The 24,809-nt window shown below is 36.6% G+C and overlaps 1 non-coding gene and 1 pseudogene across 1 annotated transcript; both read right to left on the bottom strand.

Annotated features, from left to right (window-relative positions):
* LOC113869217 overlaps window positions 1-24,809 on the bottom strand; it is a 144,435-nt pseudogene that overhangs the window by 108,069 nt on the left and 11,557 nt on the right.
* On the bottom strand, window positions 6,201-6,307 carry LOC113870592. Its single transcript, XR_003505613.1, has one exon. It is a non-coding gene; the product is annotated as a small nucleolar RNA R71 (small nucleolar RNA).

The raw sequence follows: 24,809 nt of genomic DNA, 5'->3' as shown, positions 1-24,809 counted from the left end.
ATTCTCTTGGCCACCACAATGTATCTCGTTTTCTATTAATGATTTTTGCAATCTACCAACTCTAAACACTAATAGACACTAAAAGAAATGTGGACACAAAAATTCAGATCAAAATTCAATCTCTAGGTATTTTTTGGAATTTTTCAAAATCTGATGAATAGTGCATAAACAATAAAATATGATATCAAAATATGCAGCAACTATGTTTTTTGCATGCAGCCACAACAATTCAACCAATCACAATCACACACTCAATTGCAATGAAATAATGGAATAGACAATCAAAGGATCATGAATAAACATTAAAACACGAATTGATCAACACACATACGAATTGAAATGCAAAACTAAATCTGCAAACGAACATAGAAACACAGAATACTTAGTTTTAGAGTTTGCAAACGAATATAAACACAATATGCAGAACGGAATAGACGAACAAAATGCACTATGAAATAAAAACACAGATGAATGTAGCACAAACACAGAAACACCGAATCAGTTAGTACACATGATGAAATAAAAACAAATTGACTTATGTCCCCGGCAACGGTGCCATTTTGATAACCACGTCGCAATGGTATCAAACAAACTAGATTTTCTTAAAAAATTTACAATACAAGGAGTAAACCTAGGTCATCTCACAAGGACATAAGATACATTCTGTTTCTGGTTCCATCATGTGATTTCAGATTAGCTTAGAGAAGGATTGTTTTGAATTAAATTGTAAACAACAGAAAAGAAAAGAACAAGGAATAATTGTAACGAAACAAAATATGAAATTCAACCAAATCAAGATCTCAATCACTACAACGCAATTCTCATTGTTACACGAATATAATTCCAACGAATTTCCAATCAATACTAATTCAATACGACATTAATAACCCAAAATCTAAATCTAGATTATGAATTTCATCAAAACAAGAGCTGCAATCGTAAATCCAATGCTTTAACAAAATTCAGAACAATTGATTTATTGAATTAGGTGAATTCATTTATTTCAAATCTGAAATTCTCATTCTCTGTTTAGAATGCGAACAAAAATTCAATATCATGAAAAACGTAATTATCCTAATCAGAAAAGAGGAGGAAAAGCGCGAATTTGATAGAACCTAACCTGAAACTCAAACGCAATGTTGTTCTTGAAACCTTGAACCGATTGATGGATTAGCCTTGCTTCATGATCATGCTTGCTTCGGCTAAAACCAGAAAATACGAAAAGATGAAAGGTAGAGAGACGAAAATAAAGGAAAGAATTTAAAATAAAGACTTGTAATTCTAAAAAAATTGCGGGAAAAGAAAAACAAGGATCCGTACATAGAGTCATAACCTCTATTTAAAGATAAAATAATTGGGCTTAATTAAGGCCCAACTCCCTAATGAGTTTCCTAAACACTGATGAATCCACTTTTTATTATATTTTTACTTGCCTTTTTGGTGCTCCTTGATAGAAAAAATGGACTTAGATAGTGCAAATAATATAGAAATCACATTTTGAGTAAATATCATAGGTTTATTAATTTTTGGTTAATTTGCATTTAATTACATAGATATAGATTGCAATTTTAATTATCTTGATAATTTTGCAGAGTCCCCAAGTTAATTTTGAGAAATCTTGGTCCTTGGATGAAAGTTGCCCCCAAAGTAGCCACTTTTAGGAGCAAAAGTGGCAACTACAGCAAGTCTGGGCATTAAAGGTTCCAAAGTAGCCACTTTCAAGCCCAAAAGTGGCAACTCCAGAGAGCTCCAAGGACGCCAATTTTGAAGCATGATGCACGTGGCCACTATTGCCTTTTAAAGTGGCTACGCGCATCAAAAGTTCTCACTTTCAAGACCAATAGTGGCAACTCCAGAGAGATCCAAGGACGCCAATTTTGAAGCATGATGCGCGTGGCCACTATTGCCTTTCAAAGTGGCTACGCGCATCCAAAGTTCCCACTTTCAAGACCAATAGTGGCAACTCCCGAGAATTGACAGATTTACGAGAATTGCACGTGGACACTTTCAAGGCCCAAAGTGGACACTTTCAAAGGCAAAAGTGGACACTTTGCTGACATGTCATCCACTATAAATAGAATTTAGGATTTAGGGTACGGGACTTTTGACACTTTACAAAATTTTCCTTTGCCAAATTGAGACATTTTTCCAGAACATTGGAGTCTTGGGTGACAGCCAAGGGTCCTCTATAGGTTTTAACTTCCAATTTTCCTTTTGATTTTGGTTGAATTTACATTAATGTTACTTACGTTCTTACATTTCTTTCTTTCATTTGTGAAACCCATCCACATGGAGGGCTAAACTTCCTTGTAATTCCTAGTCAATGCACATGAATCTTGAATTCTTGGGATTAATTGCAATACAAATCTTTCTTTCCTTGAATTTATTGACCCCAATCTTTGAATAAAATGAAATTTGCATGAAGGGAACATTGCTTAATGAACCCTAAATTACCCAACAAAATTCTAATTCAAAATTGCTTAATTTTGATTAGTCCTTGAGGTTGCTTAATCTTAGAGATAGAGATTGGAGCCCATTAAGATGCTTAATTTTAATTGGGATGTTAAAGTTAATTTTTGCTTGTTAGATTAACTTAATTCAAGGGAAAGAAAGGGGATTATTGAATCATTTGAAAGAATAATGATGGAACTCATTGATTGACTAGGAATTACTCATTTTAATTGATTGAATTTCACTAGTTTACACTTTGCTCTTGATTAAAATCTGAAAATTGACAAACCTCCCCCCAATTTACTTGCTTTAAAATATATGTTCACACTTGTTCGATGTATGTTCCCAACCAAAAATTCTTTGGAGACGACCTAGGACAACATCCTAGTACTGCATTTATTTCTTTGCATATTTGATGAGGATTAACGACAATCTTTTGCATGACGAGTAGCTAAATTCGTTTCATCAAACACCTAACTAAGTAAAAGACATAATAATTAGGCTTAATTAAGACCCAACTCCCTAACTAAGTAAAATCAACAATACAATCAAATTCTGAAAATTTTAGTGCAGGGCCGCAACATTGTGACGCAATTTTGGACTTGAAGATGCTCGAACTGGGATTTGCTCCCAACAGAGAAGTTGTAGATTTCTGTCTTATCTTTCCAGGGACACCAATTTTGTCCAATTCCGAGTAGTGTAGCTCCAGATATGGTCTTTACAAGAAGCTGTGTCAAAATAAGAAATTATGGCAGAAATTAAGAAAGATTTATATTTAAATCCTAAATTACTTACTAACACAAATCTAAACTAACACATCAAAATAATGCACTAATGAAGCACAGTTAAACCAAACACATGGAGAGAAAGATGTACTAAAATATGACTATCACCCCAAACTTAAACTTTTGTTTGTGCTCAAGCAAATCAAAACTCAAGAAAGTTACAAGTAAAAGGTTGGATTTATCCAAAAGTTTTTCTCAAAATTTTTCATTCTAATCTTACACTCTAGTTGGCACTTCCAATATTTCCAAAATCATGGATTCATTCAACAAAGAAATCACACTCATATCAAATATTTTCAAGCAAAGTCCCACTAAACTGAAACAAAAATCCAGCAAGGTTTCATGCAATTCACACAATGCAAAGAAATCATCTAACTCACAGTATAGTGTTTCACTCTTCACTCATTAATGTTTCAGGCTAAGTGTTTCTCTCAATTCATGCATTTTGCCTCACCCTACCATATGTTTGCTGATGAATCCATATTTTTACTGATATTTTACCATAATTCTAGCTCATTTAATAAGGAAAATATATGAAGAAAGCAAAAAAACTCAGAAAAAGAGAATGATTGAAAGTTTTATTTCAATTTGTAGTTATTTTCGCATTTGTAGAATTTATGCTTAGTTCTTAAGGAATTTATCTTGTTTTTGAAGGAATAATCTGAGCAAAAGTCATAGAAATGGATTATCAATGGAAAGAAAGAGGAAGAATGGCAATGTTGGACTCCAAAATACAAGAATTATGGGATGCAGGCTAGGCGTGATCACTATTGTTAGTGAAAGTGATCATTCCAGAGCCTAAATGAGAAGAGGAGCCTGTGCGTAATCACTTTTATTTACAAGAGTGAGCGTTGCCAGTGTGTGTTATCACTTTCGCCAACGAAAGTGAACGTTCCAGAGAGACTTCATTCCTGATGAGCTGCGCGTTGTCATTTTCGCCAACAAAAGTGAGCGTTCCAAAGGCACTTGTATCAGGACAGCTTGCGCGTGGTTACTATTACTCACGAAAGTGATCACGCGCAGCCCTCGACCTCCTGCGTTGCCACTCTTATGAATTAAAGTGAATGTTCCAGAGAAGCCTTCAACTCTGCAAGTTGCGCGTGGTTACTCTTGCTCTTGAAAGTGAACACGCGCACTACATAAAGCTTCTGCGTGGTTACTCTTGTGAAGAAAAGTGACAACGCGCAGAACTGGGGTTTCTATAAATACATGATTGAAGCACGAAACTAGGGGTCTTTTGCTCATTTTCTGTTTTGTTAGTTAGATTCTCGTTGAGAGAGAGTGGAGAGAAGATTGGGGTCAAAGCTTGAAGCTCTAAGAAGAGGGATCGGATTGGAGCTCGTGGCTATGGCTGCTCTGCATTCTTCTTCATCTTCTTCTTCTTCTTTCTCTGTTTTTGTTGCAATGTGTGCTTAATTTCCCATAGTTAGGGGTTTATGAAACTCGAATTGATGTATTGATTCGACTTTATCTTCTGAACTTTAAGTTCTTGGATTAATTGAGTTGTTAATTCTGCTTTTCATGCAATCTTTGAATGGAAATTCATTTGATTAATCAAGAGGAATCTTTACCAATGGGAATTGGATTGTTTGCTCCGATCTAAATTGGCAACCAGAGTTTAGGGATTTCTTAGGGATAAGGAGACCTAATTCTGTAATCTTATAGTTCTAATTCTTAATGCAACCTGAAATTGAATCTCACCTAAGGGATTAGGGAGGTTTAGTGGATTGTTAGGGTCAATGAGTTAAGGAATTAACCTTTGGCTAGGTATATGTGAAACTGATTGTCAATTATTCAATTGCTTGAATGTTCAGAGGATTTAATTGGATTGATATTGATATTCTTGTGAAGTAAATTCCTAACTATCCTTCATTGCTATTTCATTTCATCACAAATCTTATACTCTGTTTTTCTACAAGTTCTTTACTTTTGATTGCTCTGATTATTGCTTTTATATGATACAACTTTCTTCCCAAATTCATATGACTCAAATGATTATTTTTCTGTGAAGTGATAATTGAGTTCCTAATTCCCTGTGGAGACGATACTCGGATCTTAAATTTACTCATTACTTGCTGCAATCCTAGTGCACTTGCTAGTGTTTAGATTGCAAACAACAAGTTTTTGGCGCCGTTGCCGGGGAATTTGAGTTTCAATATCATTAGTAACATAAGAATAGCTAGATTGAGTATTTTGTTTCTCTGAATTTCTGTAGTATTAGTCTATAGTTAGACATTTTGTCCATTCTGCATAATTCTGCAACTTTTAAACTTGTGTTTCAATTACTTTTACTGATATTTGCTGCATAATTTTCGTGGTTCAGTTCTGAATACTAACTTGTAGTTTACTTTTGCTTCATTTTGATTTGTATATGCGTGGCAAAAACAAAAACAAATCAACTCTAGTCTTTGATCCTGACATAGACATAACCTTGAGGAGATTGAGAAAAGAGTCTAGAGCAGAAAAAGTCATAGGGAGTGATAGTGAATTAGAAGCTGTCCATTCTCCAGAATTTTAGAACAATCCTAGAGTGAAAAGAACACCTACATCTTTGAGACAACTAAATTCAGATATAGAGATGGCAGAACAAAATAGAATTAGAACATTAGGGGAGACTATGCAATTCCTAACATGCAAGGTTTTAACTCTTCTATAATCAGGCCAACTATTCAAGCCAACCATTTTGAGATTAAACCTGCCTTATTACACTTAGTCCAACAAGATCAGTTTTCTAGTGGAAATTCTGATGATCCTAACCTACATATTTCAAATTTTCTACAGCTATGTGACACCATAAGAATAAATGGGGTTGGTGAAGAAGCCATCAGACTGAGACTATTTCCTTTTTCCTTGAGAGATAGAGCAAAATGCTGGTTACAAGCTCAACCACAAGGAAGCATTACAACTTAGACAGAACTTGTGAACAGGTTTCTAACCAAGTACTTCCCTCCATCCAAAGCTGCTAAGCTGAGAGGAGAAATTACATCCTTTGTTTAGCAAGATGGAGAATCATTGTATGAAGCTTGGGAAAGATACAAAGAATTGCTAAGAAGGTGTCCACATCATTGTATTCCAGATTGGATACAATTGGAAACTTTTTATAATGGGATGAATGCAGTAACAAGAACAATGGTTGATACTGCTGCTGGAGGTTCATTAAATACAAAGTCCTTGGAAGAAGTTCAGAGGATTATTGACATGATGGCATCTTCAATGTATCAGAATTCAAACTCAAGGAATCAAGGAAGAAACTCTGGTCATGAAGCTAAGGTTCTGGAAACTTTTCTTGCACAAAATTAGCTACAAAATCAAATGTTTTCAGAACAATTAGCTGCCTTAACACAACAAATCAACAATATGCAAACAGAGAGTATGCCTACCAGTCAGCTAAGTTGTGATTTTTGTGGAGGAAACCATGGAAATGGTGCATGTGAGGCATCCACAAGTGAACCACAAGAGCAAGTGAATTATATGAATAATTTTCAGAGACAACAGCCATCATATCCCCCTAGATTTCAATTTTCGAATAATAGAACTCAACAGTATTCTAATTGGAATAATCAATATTCTGCTGCAAAGAATTCTAACTCAAATTTGCCTTTTTCTAATGCAGGTCCAGCAACATAACAGCCTTAATTTCAGAGGAATTCATCCACTCAACCTCAAGGAAATTAGAAATTTTCCAAGCCTATGAATGAGAGGTTGACTGAGATGGAAGAGACTATGCTGCAATTCATGAAGGTGACTCAAACAATCTTCAAAAACCAAGAAGCTTCCATGAAGAAACTAGAGACATAGATCGGACAATTAGCTGAACAACTATCCAGCAGGGATGAAGGAAGATTTCCAAGCAATACAGTAATCAATCCTAAAGAGCAATGTCAAGCCATAACTACAAGGAGTGGAGCTGTAGTTACAAGCCCTAAACCAGCAGAAAAGAAAGTGAATGATGCAGCAGAGAGAAAAATTGAACAAGATCTGCAACAAGGAAATTTTAAGCTATTGAAGAAAGACCATTCAGAAGAAAAAGTAGATGTTCCTATGAATTCTGAAAGGAAAACCAAAAAGCAACTCTTTGAGGAAGCTTGTAAGCCAATAGATCCAGAAAAATACAAGAGGCTGCCTTATCCTCAAAGAGTCCAAAATCCTAAACAAGAGGAACAATATGAAAGATTTATGAATGTCTTTAAGAAATTACAAATTAACATTCCTTTTGCAGAAGCTTTGGAGCAAATGCCTTCATATGCAAAGTTTATGAAAGAACTACTTTCCAGAAAAAGGAAGCTAGAGCATGACAAAACAGTACCTTTGACAGAGGAGTGCAGTGCCATTCTTAAGAGAAAACTTCCTCAAAAGTTGAAAGATCCTGGATCATTTAGCATTCCTTGTGAAATAGGAAACTGGACTGTGGGAAGAGCATTGTGTGACTTGGGAGCAAGCATAAATCTGATGCCATTAGCTGTTCTACAGAAACTTGGCATAGAGGAAGTGAAGCCTACCAACATTACACTACAGCTAGCTGATAGATCATACACTTATCCATATCGAGTTGCTGAAGATTTATTAGTTAAAGTTGACAAGTTCATTTTTCCTGCAGATTTTGTAATTCTGGACATGGAAGTGGATTCTAACATTCCTTTGATCCTAGGGAGGCCATTTCTTGCAACCGGAAGCTTTAATAGATGTGCAAAAAGGTGAACTTATGCTTCGAGTTCAAGATGAGAAGGTAATATTTAATGTGTTTGAAGCTTTAAAATATCCAGTTGAAGATAATACATGTATGAAGGTAGATATACTGGATGCTTTTATTACACAACACCATATGAAAGAATTTGATGAAACTGCTGTGTTAGAAGAAATAATATCTACAGGGAATGACAAATCTGAAACTCTGAATGAAGAAGATATCATGGAAATGCAGCAGCAATTAGAACCTCTGCTGATGCAAAAACCTGTAGAAAATTTAGTGAAAGAAGAGCTGAAAAAAAGATGCTAAAGAAGAAGAAAAGCAAAAGCTAGAACTGAAACAACTTCCTTCACACCTGCGGTATGCATTTCTGGATGAGAAACATGAAAATTCAGTCATCATCAACAATGAACTTAAGGAAGAACAAGAGGAAAATTGTTAAGAATCTTAAGAGAACACAAATCTGCAATTGGCTGAGGTATTGCAGATCTGAAAGAGATGTCAAGATACTAACCTTGTGTTGAATTGGGAGAAGTGCCATTTCATGGTACAAGAAGGCATTGTCCTTGGTCACAAAATTTCAGAGAAAGGAATGGAGGTGGACCAAGCTAAGATAGAAATCATTAGATAAAAAACCCAGGTTATTAAGATGGATTTTGCTACTCCAAGAATTTGAGCTAGAAATCAAAGACAAGAAAGGAAAAGAAAATTGTGTAGTAGACCACTTGTCCAGACTTCCTTTGGAGAGTTTAACCACTGAATCATTGGAAATAAATGAAGAATTTCCAGATGAAAAGCTGTTTGCATGGAAAACATGCCTTGGTTTGCTGACATTGCAAATTTTAAAGCCACTCAATTCATTCCAAAGAGGTTTACTTGGCAGCAAAAGAAGAAGTTCTTATATGACAGCAAATTCTATGTGTGGGAAGACCCATATCTGTTCAAAATTGGAATAGATGGGTTAATTAGAAGATGCATTCCACAAAGTGAGCAAGCTGAGATACTATGGCATTGTCACAATTCAGAATATGGAGGCCACCATGCAAATTCAAGGACAGCTGCAAAAGTCTTGCAAGCAAGTTTCTTTTGGCCTACACTCTTCAAAGATGCCAAGAAGTATGTGGAAAACTGTGATAAATGTCAAAGAACTGGAAATATTTCAAGAAGACATGAGCTGCTATTAACCAACATCCTAGAAGTGGAACCATTTGATGTATGACGGATTGATTTCATGGGACCATTTCCCCCATCATTCTCACACGAATACATTCTAGTTGTAGTGGATTATGTGTCTAAATGGGTAGAAGCAATTCCCACCAGATCAAATGATGCAAAGGTAGTGATTTCTTTTATAAGAAAGAACATTTTTTCAAGATTTGGTGTGCCTAGAGTGCTGATAAGTGATGGAGGTACTCACTTCTACAACAAGTATCTTGAAGCTGTATTAATGAAATATGGTGTGAAGCATAAGGTTGCTACTCCATACCATCCACAAACAAGTGGACAAGTGGAGGTTTCAAATAGAGAGATCAAGCAAATTCTAGAGAAAGTAGTGAACAGTTCAAGGAAGGATTGGTCAAAGAAACTGGATGGCTCACTGTAGGCATATAGAACTGCTTTTAAAACTCCAATTGGTATGTCTCCATATCAGCTAGTATTTGGAAAGGCCTGTCACTTACCTCTAGAGCTGGAGCACAGAGCATATTGGACTACCAAGTGGCTTAACTTTGATTTGTCAAGTGCTGGAAAGAAGAGAGTTTTACAGTTGCATGAATTGGAAGAATTCAGACAACAAGCTTATGAGAATGCAAAGTTGTACAAAGAAAGAACCAAGAGGATCCATGACAAATTTATTCTGCAAAAAGATTTCAGACCTGGCCAGCAAGTACTATTATTCAATTCAAGATTAAAATTGTTTCCAGGGAAACTGAAATCTAGATGGTCTGGACCGTTTTTAATTAAGGAAACTTCTCCCTTTGGAGCAATTCTTATAGAAGATCTGAAAACAGGGAGAGAATTCAAGGTCAATGGCCAAAGATTGAAGATCTATCATGGAGAGGAGTTTACAAGAAACATATCATGCATGAAACTGGTTTCTCTTGAGTGAGAAACATTTAATGTCAAGCTAATGACATTAAAGAAGCGCTTTGTGAGAGGCAACTCACATTTCTAACCCAATTTAAGTTTTCTGCATTATTTTTGAATTAACAGTATTCATAGAAGTCAAAGTCTGAACTTTTCATCTTGGTTACCTTGCTGAATCTGATGTTTGGAATAAATCTGGTGGCTAAAACAAGAATGCAGATTGGAATTAATTAGAATGCTTAAAGTTCTTGTACAGTCTGAATAATAGTTATCAAATTCTGCAAATTTTCTGCAAAATACAAAGTTCTGCATCATACTCATCATATTCTATAATTTTGATGCAAAAGGTAAATTTTGAAGCATGCTAAATCTGTCATTTGTAGCGAATCTGATAAATGCAATTGGACTTCATGCTATAATATGTTATGGAAAAGTCAGAATTGCATTGTGAATATGTTAAGCAGAAATTCTACAGAATTCAACTGTGATGTTTGTTGCATCTGTAATTTGGAGCGAAAATGATGAATGAATTGAGAGTTCATGATAGGAGTGTGTAATGTAAAAGTCAAAACTGCATAAGTAGGGAGTGAATACATGTTCTGCAGAATTCAGCCTTGGATGAATGTTGCATATGTAATTAAGGGTGAACATGATGAGGGAAATAGGTATTTTATATGGTGAGTGTGTATTGGAATGATTATGATTTGTTAAGTGAGCCAATTAAAGTTTGGAGAACTTGGATTGATGAAAGGGATCACTCTTTTGCAGGAAAGCAATCACGCAGAGATGGAATTCTGAGATTTCCCCTCTGGAATAATCACTCTCGCTGATGAGAGTGATAACGTAGAAACTGACTGGGAAACACAGCTCTCTGGAACAATCACTCTCGCTGATGAGAGTGATAACGCAGATGCAGATGAGAAAAACACACTCTCTGGATCACTTCCTTTCCTTGTCAAGAGTGACCACGCGCAGGTAAGTATGGAATATTTCATAGCGCGTTACTCCTTTTACTGATAAAAGTAACCACGCTCAAGCAATAAGCTTGCGCGTTATCACTTTGCCCAGCAATAGTGATAACATGCATTGCATTCAAAATTTCCAAGCTCTCTGGAACACTCACTCTGTTCGACAAGAGTGATAACGCAGAATTTTATTAATAAGGGAACGTTCACTTTTCACTTAAAAAGTGGTCACGTGCACACGCATGACCCCAGACTCAATATAAAGGAACCACGCCCACATCCATTTAAACCTAAATCCCCATTTCCCTCTGAAATTCCTCTGACTTTCAATCTTTCGTGAAGCAACCAGCAAGCAATTGCTCCCTCTTTTTCATTGTCATTCACATTTCTGAAGCTCAAGGTACGTTCTCTGCATTCTACGAAATTGTATTTAGGGTCTTTCTTTGTTGCAACTCTGGAAAAATGTCAAAAATGGCAAGTGGGGAAATATCTTGAGCGTATTCGATTTAAGGAACTTTAAATACTGTGAATAGGTTTTCAAAGTCATTCAATCTCCTCTGTTAACATATTCACATCTGCATTATGCGAAAAACCTGAACATGACTTTGAAAGAAATAGAAATATTCCAGTTGCCATCAACGAAAATACTCTTTGCATGCAATATTTGAATGTTGATGTCTGAACTGAGTTGTATGGAACGAGTTACTGCTGTATATTGCACTGCATGATTGTACAGATACCATACTGATAAGTCCTGCATTAAGCTGATATTTAGTCTTTGATGATAATGAATGAGTGCACTGTTCTAATTGTATGTGATTCAAAGAAACAGTAGGCAATATTCTGGATGGAATTTTACTGTCAGAAGATAATTTCTGTTAGGAACCATTCGAGCATGTATTGCACTTCTAGTGGGCAAGATGAAAGTGCATTAGTAGTTGAAATTTGGTTGAAAATTGTGATTCTTTTTCTGCATTCTTGGTGAAATTGTGAACTCTGAGGGAACAAATTAGGAAGGCCAGTCTAAAATCCCCTGAATATGGTTTGATTAATTTTGTACCTAAGTGCTGGTATATCTGAAAAGTGACAATTTTGCTCTGATAAATAACTTTTGTGCTTACATAAGAGAGCATGTAAAAAAATATGTTGATGACCTATAATAGCATCTCTGCGTTAACCTGATGTGCTTTGAGAGTTTGCACTCTAAACTACAAATTTAAAGGTTTAACCAATTTTGACTGTGATTGCTTAGTAATTTGCAATATTGCTTGTGTGTTTGTATGATTACATCCTCATGACAGCAACTGATTGTAAATAGATCCATACTGCAAATTGGAATTCTGCACATGGATTGATTGAATTTGTCTAGTAAAGAGATGTATAGTGTCACAATTCTGTGTCATGAATTTTAAACTGTCAAATTACTTGCTTGTTTTTTTTGCAGCCACTTCAAAATGGTCAGAACTTCTTTGAATACACCAGTTGGACCTTCTAAGAAGACCAAAGCTGGATCTGCCAGCAACACTCCAAGAAGGCGATCTATCAGGAATATTCAAGCTGGAACAGCCAGGAATTCTCCAACCACAAAAAGAGCAAGAACTGATGGTGTCTCACCTTCCTCACCCATTGAAATCGCTGACCTTCCTCAGCCAAGAGTAACCGCACCTGCAACCTCTTCACCATCTCAGCCGACCAGAAGAAATGCTCCTTCTACCTCTACCCCTACTGATCATGATCCAAGGTTCAGGAGTATTGCTCACGAAAACTATTTCAAGGCAAATATTCTGAGGAGGAAGATTGTCCCGGATAGAGCCTTTGAAATTGCTGAAGGCAACTACCCTGAGTACCCAGAAGAAATTCAGAAAAGGGGATGGGACAACTTCTGCTCCTTGGCTGATAATGGTTGGAGAGAAATTACACAGGAGTTTTATGCAAATGCAATGCAGTTCAAGGGAGACCAAATTCCCAAATTTCACACAATGGTCAAGGGTATGAGGGTGGATTTCACTGCTGCCAACATCAATCGAGTGTTGGAAATTTACACTGAAAGGCAACCTGGGCAGATGGACTTCACTGACTTTAAGAATAGTCCAGACAAGAATTATATTGAAATCCTGCACAGAATTGGAAGGCCAGGCACAACTTGGCAGCTGAACCTCGCCCAAAAACCCAAGTGTATCACCACTAAGAACCTGCTACCATTTGCTTAAAGTCTGGAGTACTTTTCTGTTGAACTCTTTCATGCCAATCAAGCATAGTTCAACCCTGGCAGTAAAGAGGGCTGAATTATTGTTTGCTATCGTTAATGATATGTACCTTGATGTGGGGGAAGTAATTAGTTAATGTATCTTAAATATTTTGAAAACAAAAAGAGATTCACTAGCCTTTCCCTCATTAATCACTTTACTTTGTGAGGATGCAGGGGTTGAAGTTGGAGAATACCAAGAGAAAATCAGATCTGCTCCCCCTATCTCTGTCTCAATGGTAAAGGAAATCTATGCCACCACCTCCTGCACTTCAGCTGCACCTATCCCCACCCAGTTCAGAAAGGAGAAACCAATGAAGATGAAGGACATCCTACATCTTTTGGTTGAAAGGCAAAATCAATTGGCTGAACGACAAACTGAGCTCCACAGCAGTTTGAAGGCAGGAACTATGCTATTGGAATGTGTGTTGATGAATCTTGGTCAGAAGATGGGAATGACCAAAGATGAACTTTATCACACACCAGATTTGGCCGAGAATGCTCAATGTCTACGCTCATCAGTCTTTAAAGACTTGCCAATCTACAAGACTCATTTCCACAGCCAACTGAAGAAGTGGTGGAGGAAGAAGAAGATGAGGAGGATGAGGAAGAAGATGAAGATGAAATTTCTGATGAGGAGGATGCCCAAGATGACTAGTTTAGGATTTTTGTTTTCTTTTCTGTTAATTCGAATTTTCTCTTGACGGTCTTGTAATTAAGTTTCAAACTTTTTGGTTTTATTTTAGAATTTGGGTTTGTAATTTGCACACTTGGTATATTTTGGTTTCATGCTAATTCTGAACAATTATGTTTTGAACACACATTAATTCTGCAGAATTCAATCCCTTTTCACTTGATAATTGACAGAATTTTTGGTGTTTTGTGCAGAAAATGTCACAACCACACAACACTCACACACCATGGAAGCTGACACTTGCACAAGCTGCCATAAAAGGGGGGTTTCATTCTTTACCTCTTATTCATGAGTTAGCTTCACATTACACTGAATTATTCCTGAAAAACACCAAAATACTAGAATAGATAATAAATTGCTGGCTGTTAATCAAATAAAAATGATTGACAATTTTGTGAATTCTGTGTGAATTTCTTTTTAAGTTCTTTTTCCCATTCTCAAAATGAGATCACACTTGTATTTTCAAAAATGAGGGAGTTGCCACTAAGTGCATATATTTCTGAAAAGTGCATTGTGTTTTCATTAATCCACATGATCACTTATAAATACCTAGTGAGATTTGAGCTGTCTAATTCTTTTTCTTGTGTGATTAATCATATTTGGCTGCATTCTCTAGAACTTGCCCTTGTTCTTAAATTGAATATGCATGTTACAGTTTTCACCCACATGATAGAGGCCATGATTGATATCCTAGTCAGCCTAAATGCCTTCCTTTATGATTGAATGTCTTAGTTCACCCTTTTGAACTTAATATCCCTTTTCTTGAAATTACCTCATTATAAGCCTTGCTGAAAAACCAATTTTTACCATTCAAAAGATTGGAGGCATAATGAGTTTAATCAAGAATGAGTTTTAAAACTAAGTTTGGGGTGGTATCTAGATTTTAATTGCTTGAGGACAAGCAATGTTCTAAGTTTGGGGTGGGAAATAGCATGCTATCTAAGTTTGAGTTCAACAAGCCAGAAAGAAAGAACAAAAGTGCTACAGTAAAATGAAAAATTTATGAAGCAAAGCTGTGAAAAGAACAAAAATGTGAGTTCAAAAGAAAAGAAGTGCAGCAAAGTGCTGCAGAAAAAGATTAAAAAAAAAAATCTCTCTATTTTTAGGCGTCACAATTAAATTGTATCAGAGCTTTAGTATTAGAAGGGTCGTTATAGAGGCAGCCTTAGAGGAGAGTGAATCCCATTATTCTAGACGTGGTGAAGAAGGAAGTCACCAAGTTGCTGCAAGCTGGGATTATCTACCCTATATCAGACAGCACTTGGGTCAGCCTGGTCCAAGTGGTACCAAAAAAATATGGACTCACTGTGGTGAAGAATGAAAAAGATGAGTTGATACCCACCAGAGTCTAGAATAGTTGGAGAGTTTGCATAGACTACAGAAGGCTTAACCAAGCAACCCGGAAGGATCACTTCCCATTACCTTTCATTTATCAAATGTTGGAAAGGTTGGCTGGTAAGTCTCATTATTGTTTTCTTGATGGTTTTTCCAGTTATTTCCAAATTTGCATTGCACCTGAAGACCAGGAAAAAACCACTTTTACATGTCCTTTTGGCACTTTTGCCTATAGGAGAATGCCCTTTGGCTTATGCAATGCCCCAGAAACATTTCAAAGATGTATGTTAAGCATTTTTTCTGATTTAGTGGAGCATTGTATAGAAGTTTTTCTGGATGATTTTACTGTGTATGGCCCATCTTTCTCTGCATGTTTGAATGATTTGGAACAAGTGTTGAAAAGATGCATTGATACTAACCTTATGCTGAATTTTGAAAAATGCCATTTCATGGTAGAGCAAGGTGTAGTGTTAGGCCATATCATATCTGAAAAGGGAATTGAAGTAGATCCTACAAAACTTGATGTTATTGCACAATTGCCTTACCCCTTTTGCATTCGAGAGGTTCGTGCTTTCCTTGGCCATGCAAGGTTCTACAGGAGATTCATTAAGAACTTCTCCAAAATAGTCATTCCTCTGTCCAAGCTTTTGCAAAAGGAGGCTGAGTTCAACTTTGATGAAAATTGCAAAGAAGCATTTAATATGCTTAAGGAAGCCCTGACCACCACACCCATCATCCAACCTCCAAATTGGACCACACCATTTGAATTAATGTGTGATGCATCCAATTTTGCAGTGGGGGCCGCATTGACACAGCGGGTTGGTAAGTTTCCTCATATCATTTATTATGCTTCTAGAACTTTGGATTCAGCACAATGTAATTATACCACAACCGAAAAAGAATTATTGGCCATAGTTTTTGCACTGGACAAGTTTAGATCATATCTGTTAGGGTCAAAAGTTGTGGTTTTTACTGATCATTCTGCCTTGAAGTATTTGCTGAAAAAGACAGATTCTAAGCCCAGACTTATAAGATGGATGCTCTTACTTCAAGAATTTGATTTGGAGATCAAGGATAGAAGTGGAACTCAGAATTTGGTAGCCGACCACCTGAGCAGGATAGAGGGAGTTCTAGACCCTATTCCAATTTTAGATGATTTTCCTGATGAACAACTCTTGGAGTTGTATGCTTCACAGGCACCCTGGTATGCTGATATTGTTAACTTTCTTGCTGCAGGAGTTTTTCCAGTAGGTGCACCAAAGGCTAAAAAGGATAGGATAAGGAGTGATGCCAAACATTACGTTTGGGATGACCCTTATTAATGAAAATTCTGCAGTGACCAAGTCATCAGAAGATGTGTGCCTGATGAAGAAATTTCATCCATACTGCAATTCTGTCACGCCTCAGCTGTAGGAGGTCATCAAGGGCCTCAGAGGACAGCAAGAAAGGTGCTGGATGCAGGGCTGTATTGGCCATCCATTTTTAAAGACTCATGGCAAGCATATTCTACCTGTGAGAGATGCCAAAGAGCGGGAGGAGTAATTACATGGAGACAAGAGATGCCCCAATAGCCCATTCTCTATTATGACATCTTTGATATCTGGGGTATTGATTTTATGGGGCCATTCCCTTCCTTTTTTAGTTTTCTTTATATACTTCTTGCTGTTGATTATGTCTCAAAATGGGTGGAAGCTAAAGCCACCAGAACTAATGATGCTAGAGTTGTTGCAAAGTTTGTTCGTAGCAACTTATTTTGCAGGTTTGGAATTCCTAGGGCCATCATTAGTGATCAAGGAAGTCATTTTTGCAATAGGACTATGGAAGTCTTGTTGAAGAAATATGGAGTTGTACATAAAGTTTCCACTGCCTACCACCCACAGACAAATGGGCAGGCCGAGCTCTCTAATAGAGAAATCAAGAAAATACTTGAGAGAGTAGTGCAGCCCCACAGAAAGGACTGGAGTCACAGGCTTGATGATGCCTTGTGGGCATATAGAACAGCATTCAAGACACCCTTAGGAGTGTCACCATACAGGGTGGTCTATGGAAAAGTCTGCCATCTGCCAGTTGAGGTGGAACACAAAGCTTATTGGGCAGTAAAGGCTTGCAACATCCATTATGATTCAGCTGGAGAGCAGAGGAAATTACAGCTGCAAGAGTTGGAGGAGCTATGTCTTGAGGCCTATGAGAACTCCAGAATTTATAAGGAAAAGACCAAACAATACCATGATAAGATGATTTCAAGCAAAGAGTTCTATGTTGGTCAAAAGGTTCTCTTGTTTAATTCTCGTCTTAAACTCATGCCTGGAAAGCTCAAATCAAGGTGGCTTGGACCTTTCACTGTTACAAAGGTATTTTCCCATGGTGCAGTGGAGATCATAAGTGACTCCACTAGCAAAAGTTTTATGGTGAATAGGCACTGCTTGAAGCCATTCTTGCAAAACTCAGCTACCTTAGAAGAAGTTGAAGAGATTAACTTGATATCACCATGCACCAACCTCCATTCCATTCCTTGGCTCCCATAAATAATTTCATACGTCAAGCTAGTGACGTTAAAGAAGCGCTGTGTGAGAGGCAACTCACAAGTTGATTAAGAATTTTTTGTATTTATTTTTATTTTTACTTTTATTCTTTATGGTTCTTTTCATCCAATAAGCATTTTTTGTGATTGAGCTGTGAATTGAGATGCATTAAACATGATTCTATTACATATTCTTCATTCTTGTTACAGTGGACAGTTTTAAATTTTGAATCTGATTCATGCAGAGACCATAGGAAGTCCCTATGCACCAAGACCTATCCAAGGTGTCCACTTCCATTTCATAGTAGTCACTTTCATGCTAAGGTAAGTGAATCCACTCTCTGTAGTTTTCACTTTCAGCCTATAGTGATCACTTTGAAAAGGTTTTTGGGTCATGAGTTTGCGCGTCATCACTCCCAGTTCGTAGTGAACACGCGCAAATGACTGGAATATAGAAGGCTCTCTATAGTTATCACTTTGGTTCCATAGTGATAACTACAGAGGCACCTCCTGGACTAACATTGATGCGCGTAGTTACTCTCATCTCATAGTAACTACGTACAAGCCACTTCACCAAAAGCTTTCTCTGTAGTTACCACTTTCACGCCATAGTGATTACGCGCACCACTTCACTTGCCAAATACAAATGCGCGTGTTCACTATGGTTTGAAAGTGATAACGCCCGAAACCTATATAAACTGAAAGTGTTCACTCTCGCACTCACCCTCTCTAAACTGAAAGTGTTCACTTTCACTCTCATCTCCCACCCCCCTTGATTTCCCCTTTTCCCTTTGTTATTTTGTGTTCAAACCTACTCCATTCTGTATTTCTGCAACAATATCGAACTTCCATCCAGGTAAATTTTCCAATTTCATCTCTTTCTGTGTTAGGGTTTATAATGCATAATTTGGGGGATTTTGATCTGGGATTATATACTTCAAAATTTTTGCGTGCATCCTATTAGTTGATGTAGGATTACTGATTCAAAGGGTTTAGGGGTGCTTAATTGTGATGAATTGTACATTTCACCATTGCTCTAGCCCTAACTTGCTCGCTGTCAATTGGAAACTTTGATTTTAACTCTCGTTTGTTGGGGTTTTCATGCAAATACTTTCAATTTGATCATGATTATGTGTTTGAAGGGGTTAGGGTACTTTCAATTGGGAAATATACGGTGTTCCACCATTATCACCCCTAGGGTATTCACTCTTGTTCGAAATTATAGATAACTGTGAATTCCGATGTAGTGGCAACCACTCTAGGCCTGTAATCCACTGATTTTAGCTATGCTCACATGCACAAGGTCTGAAGTCCTATCATGGATAATTACTGTAAATTGGGAATTCTGTTTTGAGCTTTTGCACTAAAATTATTTTGAACACTCTGTTATTTGCAATCTGAATTATTTGTGGAAAGGAATTAAATTTTTGTGCTTGCTTAATGATTCATTCCCCTGTGTATACATTGCCTTGAATAACACTCTGTTGCAATTGTTCTATACTCCCATTTGCCAAACTTTAACAGCTGTCACACCATCCATACTTGCATCCCCAAATTTTCAATTCTTTTGTTATAATTCTCACTGTGCCTTACTGCATAGTGGTAAATTTAGAATGTCATTTTCACTCTTGCACACCCACGTATTTCTGTTTCATTTCTGCATTCTAGAATTTAAAGATTACCCTGCCTGTGCTTGAACCTTGTATGCATAACAATTGTGTTGACAATTCTGAACGACACTTGTTTGATCAAAAGGGATTGAGAGTTGTTACTTTGGTTATATGTGTTCTATACTATTACTGCATCATAGGGTGCCTACTTCCATTTTTGGTAGTGACTATCTTGCATGTTTAATACAATAAGGATTAATTTAATTTTCTGCCTGCATGATATTCACTAGTTCACTACAGCCATTAGTGTACAAGCATGAAATGCCCTTCATTCACTCTGCATTACTTTGACATACTTAGCGTATGCATATCTGCTACATACTCTCATTCTCTGCATTTCTGTGCTATTATGTTAATGCATGTCTGGCCCTGACTGCACCCTATTGAACTTACTTCACCTCTGATACACTCTGAACACACTTCTGCTGATCTTTGCTGCTCCAAATTAATCACTTTCATTTTGTTGTGCACATTACTTTAATGGAAAGTGGCTAATTAGATTACCCCCATGCATATTTCGTTATTTGTATTTGTCTGCATAGTTTTTGACATTTTGTTGCCATACAGAAGGGTCTGTTACCACTTGTTTGCTTCATGTGCACTTAATTTCAATTTGTTGCATCATTGCCTATGTCCAATTTGGTTGTCTTAATGCTGTTTTGCCTGAACCATAATGTGATCACCTTGCATTATATCCTATTCCTGATGTTCTGGTTTGCTATCTCAGTTAGTTAAATATTATTTTGTTTGATATACATCGTTGTTGCAGAATATCTCACACAGATTTCCTTTTTCTCTACAGCAAAAATGGTCAACACACCAAGGAAGAGCACTCCAAGGTCCAAAAGGGCCAAAACAGCTGGTGCCTCTTCCTCTGCACCCCCTCCTAACCATGACCCGAGGTTTAGGTCCTTGGAACATGAAGAATATTTTAAAACAAATATCCTGAGAAGGAAGCTTGTGCAGGACCGTAACTTTGAGATTCAAGAAGGCACTTATCCCCAATTTGAGGAGGAGATTCAGAGAAGAGGATGAGACCTTTTTACAACATGTGCTGGAAATGGGTGGAAGGAAATCACCCAAGAGTTCTTCGCCAACGCAATGAGGATTAAAAGCGACACTCTCCCTCCCAGACACAGCATGGTGAAGGGAAAACTAATCAACTTCACCCCCTCCAACATCCAAAGAGTTCTGAATATCCCAGCTGTGCATAAGTCAGCTGGCCAACTGGACTTTACAACCTTCAACATCCAAGAGGATAAGGACTACAAGCCTATCCTTGAAACTGTTTGCAAAGAAGGTGAGAATTGGGAGTTTGACTGCAAGATGCAACCCAAGAACTTGACCACCAAGAACCTCATCCCTGCAGCAAAAATCTGGAGTGTCTTCATCCTCAGTTCTTTCATGTCGATCCTCCACTCCTCTACCTTAGCAGTGAAGCGAGTAGAGCTTATTTATGCCATTCTGACAGCAAAGACAAATTTTCTATACTGGACTCTCATCTTCCTATGCAAAGGGCTAACTGTGGCATAAACACTAATAGAAAAGATAGCATCCAACAATTTCCAATGGTATACAGACCATCACAGAAGCAAAGAGAAGAAAGTCGCTCCAATCTATCAGGCAGAAAACAGCGACATAATAACAAATATGTTGAAACTTTGTCAAGACAAATGGAATTAATATTAAGAGCACAAGATCGACAAAACCTCCAGAGGCCAAGAGGTCAACTTCTTAAGCAACAACTACAATTTGGAATGGAGAAATAATCCTCCAAATTCAAATGTTTATCGTCCTCTCCATATGCAAAATCATGGAGCAAGACCAGAGGGAAAGGAAACTTCTAGATTTCAGTCCAATTTCAAGAACAAATGATGCAATATATGCACTATTCTAACAAGAGAATGAGAGAGCTTGAATCTAAGTTGGAACAGAAAAACCTTCAAATAGACCAACAAGCCCAAACAATGGACAGAAGGTTCTCTGAGATAAACTCTGATGTGAAAACTTAGTCATCAAAAATAAAGGCACAACTTTAACAACTTACCAATCTTCTGAGTCAAAGAGTGATAGGCACATTACCATCTTAGCCCGTCCAAGGAAGCAATGCAATGTCATTACTCTTAGAAATTGAAACAAATTACAAGAATCACATAACAGAGGCTCATGCACGCCCATGCTTAATGAGAAGAATGCCACGTTGATCCTACAGACACGTCTATGCTTACTGATGAGTATGCCTGTGCTACAATAGAAGCACGCTCATGCCTAGATAAGCACGCCTATGTCAATGATAAAAGCATGGTCGTGCATCCCCATGAGCAAGGTTGTGCTTTAAGTGCGGAGCCTGAAAAAGAAAAGAATGAAAAACCTCTTGTGCATCTAAGGCCTTATGAGGCTAAGATACCTTTCCCACAACGACTGCAGGGTCACCCTCCATACAATGAAGAGTTCAACAAGTTCTTAGACCTATTGGGCAAAGTGCACATCAATATGCCCATCATCGATGCCATCTCCAAATATGCTAAATTTTTAAAAGAGATTTTGACTAATAAGAGAAAGCTGAGAGTACATGAAATTGTGAAGCTCACTAAGGAGTGCTCAGCTATAGTCCTTAAAAAGCTTATACCTAAACTTAATGACTGAGGGAGTTTTACTATTCCTTGTACCATTGGAAAGACTCATATTGATAAGACCCTATATGATTCAGGAGTAAGTATTAACTTTATGCCTTATTCTATTTTTAGGAAGCTTGGAATGCATAAACCTAACCAACCTCCATGTCAGGCATAATAAAGAATATACTTGTAAAAGTTGGAGAGTTTATATTTCTTACTGATTTTGTGGTGCCTGACATGGAGGAAGATGATGATGTCCCTATCATAATAGGAAGACCGTTTTTAACCACTACAAGGGCCATCATAGACGTGCAAGAGGGAAAGCTCACATTAAGGCAAGATGATGAGGAAGTTGTATTTCAAGTTTTCAGTTCTCTAAAGTACCCCTCTAGCCAAAAATCCTACAACTTTGTGAGCATTGTGGATGTTGACCCTTCTCCTATAAATTTTGTAAAGCGTGGAACTCCAAGTAGATGACCAAGGAAAAAGCCATCTTAGAGGAAAAATAGATAAAAGCTCAAACTATCTACTAATAAGCCTACTGACTTAGAGCTTAAATTTTCTTCTCTTTGTTTTGATTCTCCTCCCATGATTAATCTTTCTAGTGTGACAGGAGTTGTGGAGGAGAAACTGTTAGAAAAACAACTACATATCAAGAGAGTCACCTTTGAAACCTTTGCCTTTTTCACACCATGATTTAATAGGGCGTCAGGCTCATTACGTAAAATAAGCGCTTACAAGAGGCAACCTGTGTTTTATTTTTCACTTTTATTTATCTTGTGTTCTTATTTTTTAGAACAGGGTGACTTTTCTACGTAATTTGTCTCACATTTAGGGAGTTCCTTTCTCTTTATTTCTCTTATCCTATTCATCTTTATTTTTTCCCTCTAAACATTGAGGACAATATTTTACTTTAAGTATGAGGGGGTTCCATTACTACTTGTCTCATTACTTGCTCCCTAGTAATTTCCCGTACTCCTATTCTGAGGAAATTTTGAAAATTTTGTCCCACGGAATCCAATTTTTTTTAAAATAATAAGAACATGATTAAGTAATTTTCGTTGAGTTTTGGAGTCGTTAGAAAATTAAAAAAATATAATTAATTAAGATCTCTAACTTTTTGCTCTACATTAAACTTTAATCCATATATGTGAGTTTTGAGCCTTTATGGGAATTTATATTTCCTAAATTAATTAATGATACCCCATTTCTTCATTACTTTATGTGATTATCCCCTTGAGATTTATGCTCTACAAATTGACTTGTAACCAATTTGAGGCCACTCCTTTTGAATGCATGTTTTAAATATGATTGAGACATATTAGGATTATTTTTCTTGGCCTTCAGCATGTTTGAGAAAGATACACAACTAGTTGCCCACTTTGAGATTTATTGATTTTTCCTGGTCCTTTATATTAAAATTATGAAATATTTTGTTGACCTTATGTTTGTAACTAGAGCAATTAAGTTATTAGATTGTTAGAAAAATTCTTCTCTATATCTCTTATGTGAAAATAAAATATAAAAAAGTGCGTTTAAGTTGCAAAAGAAAATAATAGTAAAAGGAAAAAGAAAAAGAAAAGGTTACATTTGAATGAAAAAAAAGAGGAGTAAAAAATTGAAAATATTAAAATTATTACTCCAAGAGCTTCTTTTATAACCCTAGAGGATATTTGTGATTGTTTTAATTAAATTAACCGTTTGTGTATCCTTTTCCTTCATTTATCTTACCTTAATTATTATAACCCTTTGGCCACATTATAACATGTAAAAGACCTCATGATTTTTAATTGCATTCAATTGACTTAGTGGAGAGTTAGTTTATTGTTAAGCTTATGGTAGGATACTTCCTCCTAGAGGAATTGAGCGTTCTCTATTTTTTTTTCTTATACACTAAAAGAGAGAGATGAGTGTAAAGTATCACAGTTTGATGACCAAGCAAGAAGATAGAGAATATAAAATTTTAAATGCCTTTTGATTACTTGAACTCAGTGATATTACTATTGTGTTCTTTGTATCTCTGTTATTTTGGGTTTCTTGTTTTGATGATATGTTTCAAATTGTTCCTTTATTCTTTGGTCAGGATTTTTGCTTGAGGGCAAGCAAATCTCAAGTATGAGGGAGTTGATAAAATCATATTTTGATATATTTTATGACTTATATTTATACACTTAAACCCTATTATATATATTTACACTAATTATGTTATTAATTGTTGCAGTTTAGTTAGAAGTTGTTATTAGTGCATTATGGAGATATTCTGGATAAAAATTAGATATTTTTAGTCCTTGATAGTACTATGTGAAGTTGAGTGTGAATTTTGAATTTAAAATTTAAACATAGATATGAAGATTTAGAGCGATTCTGATTGTGGATAAAACTAATTTGAAAAAATAGAGCTCAACCGACTGGAAACTCAGGGCGCAACCTATATAAAGAGGGCTTATGCTCCATACTTGACACTTCCACTTCTCTACACACCTTCTTTGTAACATCCTGCACTTTGATTTAAATAAAATGAGATTTATTAAAGTATAATTTTGAAATAGATTTGAATGGAATTTATACTTAAAAAAATTAAAAAAATTGATGATGTCATGCTGACTTCACGTACGCATACAGTCGCGTGCACAGTATTTCCGCGTGTGAATAGTAACTGTAACAGTGTTTCTGGTATGAACAATAAAGCAGTGAATAGTAATTTCAACGGTGAATAGTGAATTTAAAAAATTTTCTATAAAAAGGGAGTTTCA

The sequence above is a fragment of the Abrus precatorius genome, unplaced genomic scaffold, assembly GCF_003935025.1.
Source record: "Abrus precatorius isolate BTA unplaced genomic scaffold, Abrus_2018 Scaffold6, whole genome shotgun sequence".
In the NCBI taxonomy this organism is placed as follows: Eukaryota; Viridiplantae; Streptophyta; class Magnoliopsida; order Fabales; family Fabaceae; genus Abrus; species Abrus precatorius.
The sequence above is the reverse complement of the archived record's forward strand: the minus strand, read 5'-3'. Positions and strand labels throughout refer to the sequence as shown.